Raw genomic sequence first — 14312 nt, forward strand, 5'->3', positions numbered from 1 at the left:
TGATAATCCTCTAAATGCTCTCTTTCTGCACTGTGGTTCATCGTATCATCATTTGCAATTTCAGAACCCTGCCCAGAGGGACAGAGCTGGTAAACAGTAGCCTTTCAACTTCGGAAACGGCCCACAACTACTTTACTTTCTAGTTGGTCTTCTCACCATTCCCAAGAGAGCTTGGAAACAAGCTAGATGAGGTCTGTTGGAACAGGAATGAGGTGCTGTCCCCTGGTTTCCTGCCATGAAATCTGAGACTCCTGAAAATTTGCAGGGTACAGGTTACATCAACAAAGGAGACTTAACTCAAACAATTCCACTGTGACAAAAGAAATCTAAACAAGCAAGGGGTAAGGATATACTGATTCCACCTCCCTGTCCACACAGCCCGTGGCTTCTGTCACTGGCTGTTGAAGCAGAACAGGTAGATGATGATTCAAAATTCACTTCTAACCTTAATTTTCTGAGTCTGTAAACACACATTCATCAGATAAACCAGCTTCAGGAAGATTGAATTGAAAGCCAAAAGCAGACTTCCACCCACACAGACTCTGACCCTGCAGTGCAGGTTCACACAAAGCTGACGGGAGGAACTTTAGTGTTGAGAATACAACACCATAAGGTACTACCCAGTGTTGACTAAGCAGAAGGGCTAGTCCACTGTCTTCTCCTTTGCCCAGAAAGGCAAACCCCAAAGAGCCCTTTGAATAGCTAATCAAAGGCACACAACTAGAGCATGATGCCCAGACCAATTTTGAAAATAGCAAGCTTCCTTCAAGGGTCAAAGATTAATAGCTCCATTTTTGCCAAACCAAAGAACCATAAGGCTAACTACATGCGCTTCTAACACACCCGTTTCCAACAGGTATGTCTGGCTGCCCTGAGGCTTGAGGCCTCCCTCAGCTCAGGTGAAACTTCCTTCCATCCCATTTCCTCTAAATTCTTATTTTGCTCCTGAAAACATCTGCACACCCTGCAATTATGCAACAGGGCATCGCATGGTTGAAATGAAACCAGGAGAGTGGACACAAGCCGGTGAGTGGCTCCTGTGTGGAATGAAAGTTCTTAAAATTATTAAGCACTCCATCCTTAACCCCAACTCCTGATGAAAGGAGACATATATCAAAGTCTGTTTTCCTAACCTTACCCAGAGAATTTAAGTTGAGTGGTTTCTGCTCAACAGCGAGGTCTGGAGACAACCCTCAGCAGAGAGCATCCAGGGACATCAGGACCTCGGTTTTATTGCAAAGGATGTAGAAACTGGCACTAACTACTGAATTCTGGGATCCTCACAGAGCGGGACCCCCCTCCTTTGCCAAGACCTCGCAACTCTGCAGAGGAAAGCTGGGCGTGGGGTCCAGGGCTTAGGCTATATTCCCCAGCTGTAAAGAAAGCTGCAAGCGATTTTTAAAGCCTCCCCTGACTTGAACCAACACAAAGCGGGGTAAGGGGTGTGGGGTGCACCAACCCAGGGGAACAGTAAAGAGACAAAGTTCACCCCAAACGCGTCCGCGCGCGCGCTGAAGCCCAGACTCTGCAATGCACATTCTATCAACCTTTCATAGTGGTCAGCTTCCTGTGGGGTTTATCCCCCACCCCCACCCCCACTCCCACCCTCTCCGGAAAGTTTGCGGCTGTTCACACCGACTTTCAAAGGTCCATTGTTTCCTCCCCCGTAAACGTAATGAAAAGAGAGACGGAAAGAAAGAAAATCTAGACGTGGTTCCCAGACCCTTTCTTACGGAGAGGATTTACTCCGGGGGAGTCCGGTTACTCCCGAACCCGAGAGGAGGGAGACCGGGAGAGGCGGTGCGAGGGGGGAGGGCGGGAGGGTGCTTCGGGGGGCGGGAGGATGTTTTCCATTTCGGCAGCAGCAGATGCCTAAATGCCAGGCCGCCGGGAGCCGCGGTGGTGCGCGGGGCCGCCGTCGGCGACCTCGCGGTGGCCCCAGCAGGCAGCTGGGGAGGCGGGGCGGGGGGCGGGGGACCCTTTGCTTCTTACCTTCCCCTCCCCCGCTTAGCGTCGGCTACTTCAGGTGCCTACACCGCGGTCCAAAGAGACGGAGCTGAGCTCCTAGCGTCCCCGGGTCCGGATCTTCTCTCCATGGCCAGAGAGCCCGGGTAGCCCCGCGCCCGCCGCCGCCGCCACCGCTGCTTTTATGCAACTGGCAGCCGCAGCCTCAGCCTGGAGGTGAAACACTCTCCTCCCGGGAATGACGCGCACTTCCCTCCGCCTCCGCCTCCTCCTCCTCCAGCCCCGACACTCGGGGGCAGGGGCCTCGGCTCGCTCGCTCGCTCGCTCCCGGAGCAGCCGCTCGGCTTTCTCCGCTCCTTCTCCGCGGGGAGGAAGAGAAGCTCGGCCCTGGCGGCGCGGGCCGGAGCGTCCCCGCGACGACGGGAGGAGGCGGCAGCGCGGGGCAGAGCGGGGTCCCGGGAGTCGCGCTTGTCCCTGGTCGGCGGGCGCCGCGGCTCGCGAGGGTCGCGCTCAGCCTCCGCCGGCCAGACAAGCTGCCCGGCTCTGCTGGGCCGAGGGCTGCGGATTGGGCGGGCGGGCGGACGGGACGCAGGAGGCGGGGGCAGAGGAGGGGCCTGCGGCCGGAGGAGGCGGTGGCCGCGCTGGGCTCCTCCCGCCGCCCGGCTCCGCGGGAGCTCGGGACCCGGCGCTGAGCGCGTCCGGACGCGGCTGCAAGCTCCTGCTGGGCTCGGCGGACCCTGAGCCGGCGCCCCCGCCACCTCGCGGCTGAGCCCGACCGCGAGCCCCTCTCACCCGCGGCTGGACCTGACAATGGGCTCCCATCACCCACCCCCCCCGCCCCCGGCGGAACCTGCTCGCGCATCTGGTCCTGGCCGAGCCTGACACTGCGCCCCCATCACTCCGCGGCTAAGCTGGACACTGCACCCCCATCGCCTCCCGGCTGAGCCCTGGCTGCGCCCCAACACCCCTCGGCTGAGCTGGACTCCGAGCGCCCTCATCGCTCCCGGCTGAGCCACACTCGGAACCTCATCATCCCCAAAGGGACTTCCAGAACTCCCGAAAAATTTCTGCGCGTTCCGCCGGCGCAGCGCGGCCGCCCCCACCTGGCCAGCCACGCGCGCCGGGTTCTTAGCCCTTTCCGAAGACACCGCCCGCTCTCTGTCTCAGGACAGCTTCTCGGGCAGCTCGGAGCGGCCGGGGCCACCGGCTCTCCAGCCAGAATAAATAGAACGACGTCTCCCCACGCCCCCTGCCCGCGCCACTCTGGAGTGGCTGCGGCTTGCGGGAGTGGCGCTCTACAAGCCACTCCCCCGCCCACCCCAACGCCCCTGGACCTCTCTATGTATGGACTCCTGCTCCGGAGCTGGAGGAGCTCCAGCTGGCACCTCCCCGCCCCTCGCTGGAGCTGCTCCCACCGAGCACAAGTCTGGTCTCCGGGGGAGGGCGCCTCCGGGGCTTGGTCAGTCAGACCCACGAGGTCCCCAGCTGGTGACAGCAGTGGCCCTCCCCAATCCAGGCAGTCGTCATCCTCTGTTTAATTCGGAACTGGAGGTTGTCCCGACGGGGAACTCTTTCAGCGAGTCCTGGACAGATAGGGGTGTTCGGATTTCAGGGTTGCCCTTCCCCGCCGCCCCCCACCCCCCGCCCCGCCGTTTTAATGACACCTCAGTCATGTAACCATGATACACCCAGCGGGCGGGAAAGGGAATTTCCCCATTTCCATGAGTTAGGTTCAGGAATTTGTAGAAATCAAAGTTTCCAAATTTCGCTGATAACATTCTCCTGCGGCACTTTGAAAAATTAGGATTGCCAAACTTGCCGCCACCTACTGAATCAGAGGTGCCTGGAAGACTCGAGTTTGAGAAACAGCGCTACAGAGCATCCGCAAATGACTTCAGACTTTGGGGGACGCGGGGGCGCCTGGATGGCTTAGTCGGTTAAGTGTCCGACTTCAGCTCAGGTCACCATCTCACGGTTCGTGAGTTCGCCCCCCCCCCCCCCCCCCCCCCCCCCGCGCGTCAGGCTCTGTGCTGACAGTGTAGACCCTAGAGCCTGCTTCGGATTCTGTCTCCGGCTCTCTCTGCCCCTCCCCCGCTTGTGCTCTGTCTCTCTGTCTCTAAAATAAATAAACATTAATTAAAACTTTGGAAGGATGCCTCCAAAACAGCAACACGGTCCAATCCAACACGGTCCAGTGCTAAGATCTTAATGAAACTACCCAACTTTGGATGCCACTGTTCCTTCTGGGAGAGGGAGGAAGGTTCTTGAAATAAGGCAGATGATTTTGAGTGACAAACTGGAAGGGAGGAAGGGCTGTTTTCGTGATCAAAGGTGAAATGTTTGGGACTATGCCTTATGAAGACAGGATAGGAAATGTGTCACCCTGTGCTGTAAACTGAAAAATACCCCCCTCCCCCCCACTCAGAGATTTCAGACCCTAATCACCAGAACCTGGAAGTGTTCCTTTATATGGAAACAGGGTCTCTGCAGATGGGATTAAATTAAAGATCTTGAGTCGGGGGGGTTATCCTGGGTTCTCAGGGTGAGCCCTCAGTGCAATCACATGTACCCTTATGAAAGGAAGGCAGACAGGAGATGATGTGAGCATGTAAGCAGATGCAACCACAGTCAAGGAGCACCAGCAGCCACCAGAAGCAGAAAGAGGCAAGGAAGGGTTCTCCCCTGGAGCCTCCTCGGGGAAGGGAGTCTTGCCCACTCCTTGATTTCAGACTTCCAGCCTCCAGGAGCATGAGAGAATAAATTTCTGTTGTTTTAGGCCACCGAGTGTGTGGTAATGTGTTATAGGAGCCACAGGAAACAAATGTATCCTACCACCTGCACAGGGCCAACTTTATATTATAATGCCCATTTTCTGGGGCGCCTGGGTGGCTCAGTCGGTTAAGCGTCTGACTCTGCTCAGGTCATGATCTCACAGTTCCTGAGTTTGAGCCCCACACTGGGCTCTGTGCTGACAGCTCAGAGCCTGGAGCCTGCTTCAGTTTCTGTGTCTCCCTCTCTCCCTGCCCCTGCCCCCCTCTCGCTCTGTCTCCATCTCAGAAATAAACATTAAAAAAAAAAATTTTTTTTAATGCCCATTCTCTGAATGTTTAAGTGCCAGGCGCTTTGCTTGCAGTCTGAATATGTTACTCAATTTAATCCTCTCCCAAATTGTTATTCCAGTTTTAGACACGAGGATACTAGGACTCAAAGTTAAGGGAACCTGCCGCACAGCAAGAGCCCGTTGGAATCAGGCCTGCCAAGCACTCAAGCATTAAAAATAGCAATTAAAAAATCACATAAACTGTTTTCATGGAAGGTTTGGTTTTAAAGAGGTTTTACTTCCATAACCTATACCTGTTGTCAAAACCAAAGGAAATGGACGTCAATATCCAGGAAAGCTGTGCGGGAAAGAGGCGGGCTGGTGGCGGTGATCGTAGGGGATTCTGTATCTTCTGCTCAATATTGTTGCGAACCTAAAAATGCTCTACGGGAGCCTGGATGACTCAATCTGTTGAGTGGTTGAGCACCACACTTCAGCTCAGGTCATGATCTCGTGGTCATGGCAGCCCAGAACCTGCTTTGCATCCTCTGTCCACCGTTCTCTCTGCCCTTTCCTTTGCCCCTCCCCTGCTCACACACTCTCTCTCAAAAACTGAATAAACATTTAAAACTTTTACAAATTAAAAATAAATAAAACTGCTCTAAATAAAGCCTATTGGGGTGCACCTGGCTGGTTCAGTCAGTAGAGCACACGACTCTTGACCTCAAGGTTCTAAGTTCGAGCCCCATGTTGGGTGTAGAGATTACTTAAAAATACATTTTTTTCATGATAAAAATTAAAAAATAAAGTCTACTGACCCAAAAAAAAAAAAAAAAAGAGGGCACTGAATCTTTGTGTAGCTGACCATTGAGAATTTTACAAACTTTTGTTCTTGGATATTTATCAGGAACATGAAAAATCAAAGGTTCTTGAAATAAAGCAGATGGTTTTGAAACTACAGATAGTCCCCAGCTTACAGTGGTTGGACTTAATTGTTTAACTTGACGATGATGTGAATGTGAAATGCACTCAGAAAATATACTTCAGATTTCCAGTTTGGATCTGTTCCTGGTCCAGCCATAAGCGGTATGAGACTCTTCCAAGATGCCAGGCAGTGACAGGGAGCTGTAGCTCTGTGTCAGCCTGGCCATCATGAGGGTCAACAACTGATACACTCAAACCATCCTGTACCCAGACAGCCTTTCTGCTTTTCACTTTCAGTACACTATTCAACACGTTACATGAGATATTCAACACTTTAGTATAAAGTAGGCTTTGTGTGAGATGATTTTGCCCAACTATAGACTAATGTGGGTGTTCTGAGCCCGTTTAAGGTGGGCTAGGCTAAGCCGTGCTCTTGGGTAGTTGAGGTGTACTAAATGCACTTTTGACTGGAGATATTTTCAACCTACAGGAGGTTTGTCCAGATGTAACCCCATCGTGAGTTGAGGGAGATCTGTAATGTGAAAGGAAGTCACACTGGAGACCAAACAAAGTGAGAGGCCACAGACTTCTCTGGTCAATGGAATTGATGTCCTGGATCGGGTTCCCAAGGAAGCAGGCTCTGAGACAGAGGAGCAAGATGTTCGTTTAAAAACGTCCATGAGGTCAACACCTTTGGAGGGAGGGACAGGAAGCAGGATGGGACAGAGGGAAAAGTTGAGCTGCAATGTGAACCCAGCAACAGGCTCGGCCAACCTCCCCTGGGGGCCCTGGAGCCCGCATGGCCCTTCTGAATTACTGCACCCAGATGGCCGGACCTTTATATAGCCTCCTGAATTAGTCACTGGATGTGGTGCATCCTGGGAAGTTGCAAGACCTTGGGCAAGGCAGCTCAGCAGCTGAGGCAGTCCTGGAGAAGGATCACTGCCAATAACCCTCATTACGGGGCAGCACATCCTCCCTTGAAGGCAGATCGGGTGGTCATATCTCTATGTCACGTACTCCCTCAGGATGTGACACCCTCACTGTTGTTCTGTCATTTCCATATGACGGGGGGAAAGCCCCAGGATGAGTGAGATGCTCCTTTGATGCCTTTTCATTTGTGCTCTTCATGATGGTGGTGCTCACTGTGTTGAGGCAGGATAGCGCATTGGCCAAGAGTGAGGGGCCTTCAGTCAGGCGGCCTGGGTTAGAACCATGGTCCATGGCTCAGTGGCAGTATAACTTCGGACAAGTAGCCAAGCCTCTCTGTGCCTGTGTCTTCATTTAAAAATGGGAATAGGGGCACCTGGCTGGCTCAGTTAATAGAGCATGTGACTCTTGATCTTGGGGTTGTTAAGTTTGAGACCCATATTGGGTGCAGAACTTACTTTGAATGAATGGATGGATGGATGGATGGATGAATGAATACTACTGAGCCCATGCAGGTGTTATGAGAATTTATTATGATAATGTTATAGGGGGTTTAGCTGCACACCCCATAAGTCCTCAGCGCACTGTGCCATCGGTGCCTCTGGCCATCTCTTCTTTAGCCTTCCACGACTGGCTAAATTAGAATCTTCTATCATACACTCACTACGACTTCCTCCATGGGGATTGGAAAGTGAGTGCTCTAAGATCCAGGCCAGAGGTGAAGATCATGAGAAACATACTTGGATCATTACCTAAAGGAAGCTGGAGCTTTCGTTTTAATGGCGAGAAACAACGACCACACTTCAAACATGCCTCATTCTTTCAACCTCTCCGGCCCCGTATGCACTTTCCTTTCCCCATCTCTCTGAAATGCCAGTTCTCCCACTCTGTACCCTGGCTGGCCCATCCTTATCACATGCACCACTGTCCTTTTCATTTTGCGAACTAGATCAAATGTGACCCTCTTCCTGAACCACTCTAGGATCAGTCAGGACCTCCACTCAGCTCCGAGGGCTCTATCCACACCTGCTACAACTCTAGCAGCCCTGCATCCTGATTATTAAGTATGTCCTACCCCCAGCCATCCCCATCCTGCCCCCTTCCCTGCAGCTGGTAAACTGGGCACCTGAAGATTCAGCACGCACCACCTCTCCGCCCTTCCTACCCTCTTCCGTGGGCCTCGTGTCTACGCTTGGCTCCAGACATTCCGTTCTGCTCTGAAGGTTCAGAAATTCAAGATGGAGGCTCACCTTTATTTATCTATCTATCTATCTATCTATCTATCTTTTTTAGTAATCTCTACACCCAACATGGGGCTCTAACTCACCGTCCCCAAGATCAAGAGCCACACGTTATTCTGACTGAGACAGCCAGGCACCCCAAACCTCATTTGTTTTTCAATCCTAAGAGTCTAGCGGTGTTTGCAGAGTGATGCTGCCTGCTGTATGGATGACAAAGGAGTCCACAGAGCCCTTCAGGAGAGGGGAGAGGATCAAACACCACGATCTGGAAATAACCTGTACACCTCTGCGTTCAGCATTTCAGTGCCTCTGCATGGTTTGTATTTTTCAGCTCCAGACCCTTTTAAGGCAGAACCTCGCTTAACTACCAGCCACTCTTCCCCTTTCTGTTTCCCCCCAGGCTGTTAGAAATTAATTCCCACAAACAGTGTTTCATTCTGTGAGGGTCTGAACAGATCGTCTTTAAATCTCACTTTTCTGTTCATACTTGTTCCCTGCTACATTTAGTGTACAGGCTTGGAAATTATTCTCCAGGTGACTAATGCTTCTCCAGAAAGGTGTTGATACGTTGTTTGCCATCCTCACCTTAATTAAAAGTCTTAGAAGATTTTTCCCCCGCTGACCGAGTGCAATAACATTACGGAATGTTAGTGTGACCTTTCTCCGCTGGGCTACAGCTGAGTGTCTACAAAACCATCTTTTCTTTCTTTATGTCCTTGCATCCAACTAAGCTCATTCTCACATTTCATCAGCTTGTCATGAAGACAGTATGCTTCCAGTTAAACTCTCTGGATACTTGCTTTAAAGTATGATGTAAGCAATTCTGATATAGCTAAAACTCTGACACGGTTTTTTCAGAGAGAGGAGAAACACTTATTTACTTAATTTTCAGCCTCTGCAATCTATCAGGTAAGTAGGAATGAAACCTGTTTTCTTTTTTTAAATTTTTTTAAAAAAAATTTTTTAATGTTTATTTATTTTTGAGACAGAGACAGAGCATGAGCAGGGAAGGGGCAGAGAGAGAGGGAGACACAGAATGTGAAGCAGGCTCCAGGCTCTGAGCTGTCAGCACAGAGCCTGACGCGGGGCTCGAACTCACGGACCACGAGATCATGACCTGAGCCGAAGTCGGACGCTCAACCGACTGAGCCACCCAGGCGCCCCGCCTCTTTTCTTTTTGTTATTTGAAAACACAATCTTCCCCTCTGAAAAAAGTGATATTCCATCCTGATTCCCATGCCATATGTTCAAAATGTGCACAAAATCCTTTTAAGTTATATACCATCTCTATGTAAGTGGTTTTGCTTTGCTGTGAGACATCTCACTTCACAGGTGAAGACCCCATCCTTGAAAAGAGAAATGAGTTACCTGATATCAGTCAGCTAGAATAAAGTTGCTACTGTAACGTATTTGGTGTCAAGATTTTCTTCTACCAGGTCTAAGATATATGAAGTATTGCCATCACTGTCTTATAAATTTGCTGTATGAAGATTTACATGATAAATGTAAATGGAAGAAATACACACGAGAAATGTACCACCTTTTTATCATATACACAAATGGATGTGTACTGAAAGGATTTAAATAGCCAATTAGTATAAGAACTGAGAAAGCTGATTATGTATACAGTAAGCTATTTAAAATAATACCAACATCCAGGGGCACCTGACTGGCTCAGTCAGAACATCTGACTCTTGATCTAGGAATTGTGAATTGAAGCCCCATGTTGGGCATAGAGCCTACTAAAAACTAAAAGTAAAAACTTAAAATTGTCTTTAAAAAACAAAATAAATAATACCAGCATCCCGAAATCATGCATTATCTCCTGGGTTTTATCCCTTCCTTCCTGTTCTTCCCTTCCAGGCAGTCAGAAATATAAGCCCACTGCACCCTGAAAGATTAAGAATCCTGTGTATTCTTCAAAGAAGCATAATTAGAAAGGAGAAGCAAGATTAGGAACACTTTACTTGCAAAAATTCATAGCTGTCAAATTCCCCAAAATATACTGTATAAAAGCTCCCCTGCATTTTCCATAGTTACAAATAAAAACTAACATATGAGAAAAAAAAAAATAGATCCCTGCAGTCTCGGGGGCCATTTGGGTGACAAAACAGCTCTTCAGGAATCTTGAAGTCACCAGTGATTTGAATATCCACAGTTAACAACTTGTCAGAAGTTACTATCAGCCTACCCCAATTCCACAAATCTCTTTTGTGACATTTCCACATTCCTTTCTAAAGAAATGAACATGAAACTATTTTGAAAGATAATCAAGATTACTTGAGGCAGGGGCACCTGGGTGGCTCATTCAGTTAAGCATCTGACTCTTAGGCTCAGATCATGATCTCCCGGTGTGTGGGTTCAAGACCCACATCAGGCTCCATGCTGCTGACAGTGCGGAGCCTGCTTGAGATTCTGTCTCACTCCCCCCACCTCTCTTAAAATAAATGAAGTTAAGAAAAAAAAATCTCTAGATGCACATTGCTAAACTCCAGGCATTTCAAAAGCGCTTAAAAAAAGAAAAAAAAAAAGAAAAGAAAAAGGTTCTTGAGACAAAGGACAAATACTGTATGATTCCACTTATATGAAGTGCCCAGAATAATCAAATATCAAATCCATAGAGACAGAAAGTAGAATGGTGGTTGCCAGGGGTGGGAGAAGAGGGACCGTGTTGCTGTTTAACAGATGCAGAGTTTCAGTTTGGGAAGATGAAAAAGTTGTAAAGACGGACAGTGGTGGTGGTTGTACAACAATGCAAATGTACTTAAAGCCACTGAACCACACACTTTAAGATGACTAAGATGGTAAATTTTATGTTGCCACAGGAAAAAAAAATTACTTGAAATATTGTAGACTAACAAAATCATCAATATTTCCCAAGTTTGCAACAGTATAATGGAAAAATGACAAAAGTAGAAAAACCCGATTTTATGTTCCATTTGGATGTAAGAATTTATCGCACCTTTAAACTGAACATTGTTTTCAGAAAACTACTGTTCAAATGCACTACAAGGTGGGGCTGCCTGGCAGGCTGGACGGGTGGTGCCTGTGGCTCTTGATCTCAGTCAGGGTCATGAGTTTGAGCCCCACACTGGGTGTAGAGATTATTTCAAACATGAATGAATGAATGAATGAATGAATAATGTACTACAAGGTGCTTAAAAATGGAGGGAGAAATTTCAACCCTTTCCATGATCACCTCAATGCAAGTTCTCTTTCTTTCTTTCTTTCTTTCTTTTGTATTTTCTTCAACATGCATTTTATTTATTTATTTATTTTTAATTATATTTTCTATTTTTTAAAATTTACACCCAAATTAGTTAGCATATAGTGCAACAATGATTTCAGGAGTAGATTCCTTAGTGCCCCTTACCCATTTAGCCACCACCCCCCACACAACCCCTCCAGTAACCCTCAGTTTGTTCTCCATATTTATGAGTCTCTTCTGTATTGTCCCCCTCCCTGTTTTTATATTTTGTTTCCCTTCCCTTATGTTCATCTGTTCTGTCTCTTAAAGTCCTTATATGAGTGAAGTCATATGATTTTTGTCTTTCTCTGACTAATTTCACTTAACATAATACCCTCCAGTTCCATCCACGTAGTTGCAAATGGCAAGATTTCATTCTTTTTGATTGCCAAATAACACTCCATTTTATATAAATACCACATCTTCTTTATCCATTCATCCGTCGATGGACATCTGGGCTCTTTCCATACTTTGGCTATTGTCAATAGTGCTGCTATAAACATGGGGGTGCATGTGTCCCTTCGAAACAGCACACCTGTATCCTGTGGATCAATTGCTGGGTCATAGGGTGGTTCTATTTTTAGTTTTTTGAGGAACCTCCATACTGTTTTCCAGAGTGGCTGCACCAGCTTGCATTCCCATCAATGCAAATTTTCTTTTGTAAATCAGCTGAACACAGCTAAGGAAACTCAAAGCTCCGTTATTTATTTAACAAATATTAATTGTTGGCCAGCGTGCCAAACACCGACAGATATTGGAGGTGAGACAGCACAGCCAATGTACTTGGTAGGAGTTCCTCTCTCTCACAGAAGGAAATTGACAAGTTAACCAGTATGCAAATGATAGGGGGCACCTGGGTGGCTCAGTTGGTTAAGCATCTGACTTTGTCTCATGTCATAGGTCACAATCTCACAGTCTGTGAGTTTGAGTCCCCTGTCGGGCTCTGTACTGACAGCTTGGAGCCTGGAGCCTGCTTCAGATTCTGTCTTCCTCGCTCTCTGCCCCTCCCCCACTCGCACTTTGTCTCTCTCTCTCTCTCTCTCTCTCTCTCAAAAATAAAATAAAAACAGATTGTGATAAACTCTTTAAAGGACATAAAATTATGAATAATGAGTAGGGCAGAAGGCATTGATGGCCCTCAATGAACCACATTCCCAGCATTCATGCTCCTGTGAGGTCCCCTCCCACACTGACTCTGGACATGGCCATGTGACTTGCTTTGCCCAATGCGACAATGGTGGGGTGTTGTAAGCAGAGGCTTCAAAAGTGCTTGCACAAGTTGTTGGGTTGAGGTGGAAGATGGGGAATTTAAGATAATATGGTCAGGGAATATAAAGACAGTGGTAGTTAAGATCTAAAGGATGTTAATCCTAAGAACAAAAGTTTGAAAAGGAAAATAAATTATGATGGTAAAAAAGGAAGGACCAAGGTAGGTAAAGCCGAGGACTGGGAATCCAGGCTGGGAATACTGTGGACCCAGGAGAGGCCAATGGTGAACTTTGTGCATAATTTTGGCTTGGACTGGTCTTATCCAGATACTAAATAAATCAAAAGAAGTCATTAAGGTTCAAGAACTTTCTGGACAGATTCCTTGCTTTACATAGAAATATTAAAAAGTTGCATAGCTGAAAATAAGCAACAGTTTTAAGAAGGCCAGGCAACTTTCACTTTTATGTCTTTGGAAGCCTTGAGTTACCATGTTAAAATCTGGCTACCCTGCTGGAGAAACCACATGTAGAGAGAGTTGTGCCTTCACTCTCTCTAAACTGAGAGACTGTGTGTGGGGAAAGAGGACCCAAGATGCAGTGAGAAAGAAGACGCAGCCATCTCAGTATCCCAGCTGAGTTCAGCCCCACCTGCCCCACCCAATAAATGCAGGCATACGAGGGACCCCTGGCAAGAACAGCAGAGCAACTGCCCAGCTGAGCCCAAACCAGATTTCAGAATCATGAGCCAATGAAATAGTTTTCATTTTAAGCCACTAAGTTTGGGGTGGATGCTATGCAGCAAGAAAACACCTCAACCAGTGGTTCTAGACGGGGGCAGTGAGAAACTCTGACCTGCACAAAGGGTGTAAATTTTTACGATTTTTTAAAAATTTTATTTTAATGTTTACTTATTGTTGAGAGAGAGACAGAGTGTGAGTAGGGGAGGGGCAGAGAGAGAGGGAGACACAGAATCCAAAGCAGGCTCCAGGCTCTGAGCTGTCAGCACAGAGCCCGACGCAGGGCTTGAACTCATGAACCGTGAGATCACAAACTGAGCCGAAGTCAGATGCTTAACCAACTGAGCCACCCAGGCGCCCTGTTTTTACGATTTTGATAAGTGATTGTCAAACAGTCTTTCATGGAGGCTATGCCCATGTATTTTCCCAAAAGCAACATATGAGAATATGTCTCACCAGCAGCATATATCACCATCTACATAGATTCATAGATAAAAATATAGACATAGATACAGGTATGCGCCTGTCTTTGCCATGGGAAAAAAAAATACCATCGCTTTAGCATGTATTTCTCTAATCATAATCGAGGATGCGTGTCTTTTCACATACACAGGAGCCGTTTATGTAGTTCCTCTTCTGTGATTTGTCTATTTATATCCTTTGCTCGTTTTTCCACCAGGCTCTTGTCCTTATTCCTTATTGATTTGTAACATCTCTGTACGTGTTAAGGAAATTACCTCCTTTGTTTTTTATTTGAGTGGAAAGTATGACTTCCCAGTTTAGCAGACTTAGGGTGGTAAAAAAACAACATATTTGTAAGCTACAAGTTGAATCAGTGTAAGAAACTAACAAGTGATATGCTGAGGAAAGAAAACTAATATCTGTTGCCAAGAATCGCCCAGTAAAGGCTAGAGAGAAGCAGCACGTGTGAGTTGGGGGCAGAATGGACTGGGAAGCCGCTGTCGGAGAAGAGGAAGCCCCCTCTGAGGCCAGACTGTGAACCTGAGAGACTGAATTTCA

General features: G+C 47.8%; 1 protein-coding gene across 2 annotated transcripts in view; it reads right to left on the reverse strand.

Annotated features, from left to right (window-relative positions):
- The window catches only part of CEMIP2 (cell migration inducing hyaluronidase 2), an 85613-nt gene extending 82415 nt beyond the window's left edge, over window positions 1-3198 (reverse strand). Inside the window, exon 1 of one of the 2 annotated variants that reach the window (XM_060610078.3) lies at window positions 3069-3198. The gene's annotated coding sequence lies outside the window, so the exon portion shown is untranslated. Of the gene's footprint in view, window positions 1-1992; window positions 2542-3068 lie in introns of those variants that run through there. The other variant, XM_060610077.3, reaches the window with a different exon arrangement.
- Window positions 3199-14312: the final 11114 nt, after the last annotated feature.

The sequence above is a fragment of the Panthera onca genome, chromosome D4 (genome assembly GCF_046562875.1).
Source record: "Panthera onca isolate mPanOnc1 chromosome D4, mPanOnc1 haplotype 2, whole genome shotgun sequence".
NCBI lineage: Eukaryota > Metazoa > Chordata > Mammalia > Carnivora > Felidae > Panthera > Panthera onca.